General features: G+C 39.9%; 1 non-coding gene across 1 annotated transcript; it reads left to right on the top strand.

The window, feature by feature from the left end:
• The first annotated feature begins 1787 nt into the window (after window positions 1-1787).
• On the top strand, window positions 1788-1895 carry LOC122218774. The gene has a single exon (XR_006202105.1). It is a non-coding gene; the product is annotated as a U6 spliceosomal RNA (small nuclear RNA).
• Window positions 1896-3190: the final 1295 nt, after the last annotated feature.

The following is a 3190-nucleotide window of genomic DNA, read 5'->3' as shown; positions in this document are numbered from 1 at the left end:
TTGACAATACCACCTGCAGATGATGGAACAGTTGTTTCACCACTTTTCTTGCTGTATCAGAGCCTTTAGATGAGTACATAACCTTTACAAGAAAGCGTGAATACATCGGCCTAGGGTTTGTGGGAACTGTCCAAGGTGGCAAAGAAAGAGACTCCCTTAGGAACTAATCTCTAAATCAGTAATCTCTAAGTAACCTATATAGTTATCCAAGTTTAAAAACAAAGTAAAAAGAGGGAATTTTTCCATAAGTAGAAGCCCCAGTTTTTTCTTAGTTTTCCAGGCACGCTTCTCTGAGGTTTGGACTATAATTCAGGAATTATAGTAATTGGATAGGTCTTAATGTTCATGATAGACTCTCTGACGTATCAAAAACTGTGTTTGTAGTCACAGGACTACATCTTTCTGGCAGGAAGCTAAATAATCTTGGAAAAATATAGCTGAAATAATCAGCTAAAAGAGAAAAAGACTAATGAACACAAGGTCCTCCTCTGAGGGCTGTTCAATGACCAAAGATTATGAATATCTCTGAGACTGTAGTCTTACTGTTAAAGATTATTGAGCAGATATTTGGAATATGGAGAAGAGAGAAAAGGAAAGGGAAGGGAAGGGAAATGAATGGAAAAGAAGGATATATATGTTAAATCCACCAAAAGACAGGAGAAAACAGAAATCTCTGAAAAACCTATTTCTGAAGATCGTGGAGAGAGGATAAATGGAGCAGATTCTGGAAGATTAAGGTTCACTTAGAAAATATGAAGGGGCACCTGGATGGCTCAGTCAGTTAAGCGTCCTACTTCAGCTCAGGTCATGATCTCACCATTCGTGAATTCAAGCCCCGCATCAGGCTCTATGCTGATAGCTCAGAGCCTGGAACCTGCTTCAGATTCTGTGTCTCCCTCTCTCTCTGCCCCTCCCCTGCTCACACTCTCTCTTTCTCTCAAAAATAAATAAACATTTTTTAAACATTTTAAAAAGAAAATATGAGAAGATACTAGCTGAAGCTAAGTTGGTCTTCTGTGTACGCATAGGTGAACTGAGAATGCTGAGTGACTGCCCCATCACCCTAATTTTTGGTGGTAGTAGCTAGAATTGGGGAGAAGCAAGATAGAGAAGTGGTATTTTGAGACTTAAAATAGGGACAAAAGGAGAAGATTACAAAGGCATCCATGGGATCTCAACTCATACCTTGGTTATAGGCACTGATGTGGTCATGACAGCATGTTGAAATCATGTCTTCCACACTGAAAGCTTTGGGGGTTGTGACTAGCCAAGGTTCCTTCCCTGAGTAGAGTTTTCACATCCTCAGTCCTTGAAAGACCAAGATCCTAGTGACATACTTGCATCTCTGCTACCACCCTGAGGCAACTTAGCTACCCACCAGAAGACCGCTGCTTGGAACTAAGAAAATGGCCTCTCAGAATCAGAGAAGAGACATAGGGATAGTAATAGTACAGAGATTTAGTCTCTTAATGACAAACTAGACTCTGAAGTACTAAAATCTATTCTCTTACTGCTAAGCCTCTATCAGAGAATAAACTGAGGGTAGAAGGAAGGAAGGAAAAATTTTGGGACCTTTTTCTGATTACCATCTGCCCTTCCTATCACTTACTGTTATACGACAATAGCCTCGCCCCTCCTACAGTTGGTGATCAATAATGTCTAGGGAATGAATGCATTAATAAGTTAATTCAGAAAAATGGGTCTTTGTGGTTTGAGTCCTGGTGATTTTTCAAGCAAGGGTACATTATGGAAAGATTGAAATTCTTTGATTATATTGTGAAATCGCAGTGCTTACTTTGGCAGCACATATTTCTAAAATTGGAACAATACAGAGAAGAGTAGCATGGCCCCCGTGCAAGGAAGGCATGCCAATTTGTGAGGCATTCAACATTGGTTAAAGGGGATTAAGAGGACACTTATATAGATGAGCACTGAATAATATATAGAATTGTTTACTCATTATATGGTATGCCTGAACCTAGTACGACTAGTGTAGCTAACTGTATGTTAATTATACTTCAATTTTCAAAATCGTGATATTGTAACAAGAAAGGAATGGATCATATGAATACTATATCGCATGGGAGTCCAACACAGACTATAGTAGTAATGACATTGATAGGACGATTTTTATCCTCTCTCATGTCCTGGTACGTTATCACAAGAGTAGTCTGGTAAAAATCAGTCACCTCACCTACTAGAAACTAGAGGTGGGGAGAAAAGAAAATGATTGATTGTTTCTTTTTCTTTTGAGGATCCTTTTTAGAAGACTCCAGGAATTGAGTTCAAATAGCTTTTAATTGATGAAAGCTAAATGATCTATGAATAGTAGAATGTATCAAAGGGGAATTCATGGCCAGGGTTACTGTACTTTATGTGAAATGAATATCGGCTATTCACAAGGCAAATAAGACATCAAAATGTTAAACGACTGTGAAAGTGTTAGAATAAACATGGGATAATTGCTTTATTAAAGATTAGTAACCTGAAGGCACCTGTTACCGAGCTGTTGGCTAACAATTGGCCAGAGAGTTATAATAGGATCCCACAACCCAAATGCCTCATCAATTGGAAAATAATTCTGGAAAATATCACGTGAATAACTGTTGAGTATGATACTGTTTTTTTTTTTTAATTTTTTTTTTCAACGTTTATTTATTTTTGGGACAGAGAGAGACAGAGCATGAACGGGGGAGGGGCAGAGAGAGAGGGAGACACAGAATCTGAAACAGGCTCCAGGCTCTGAGCCATCAGCCCAGAGCCTGACGCGGGATACTGTTAACTGTCTACCTAAAGTTGGCCAAAAAGCTGGCCCCCATGCCAAGCAAGATGCATTTTTTGGCTTGTTACAAAATTCGTATTTAGAATGAAGATGCTATTACTGGGTGCCAGCAGAGGATGAAAAATGAGGAAAATCCACCTTTGTGTCCTCAGTGAGGTTTCTCATGCATTTAAACAGATGTCTCAGGAGATGTTCTCAGAAGCCCCTGATAGGTTTCAGTACTTACTGAAGAAATTATCAGTGGCGAGACTCTCTAGAGAAGGTAGGGTGCTCCAGCATTGGGCGGTGGCAGTGATAGTGGGTACTTCTTGTTCCAGCTTCAGCAGTTCTCATGAAAGCGCCCACGGTCCAGCATCGCAAGGAGTAAAGCAAACAGTGGCGTCCATGATCATCGGGGAAGCTTGTGTT

This window comes from Panthera leo, chromosome B1 (genome assembly GCF_018350215.1).
Source record: "Panthera leo isolate Ple1 chromosome B1, P.leo_Ple1_pat1.1, whole genome shotgun sequence".
Classification (NCBI taxonomy): Eukaryota; Metazoa; Chordata; class Mammalia; order Carnivora; family Felidae; genus Panthera; species Panthera leo.
The sequence above is the reverse complement of the archived record's forward strand: the minus strand, read 5'-3'. Positions and strand labels throughout refer to the sequence as shown.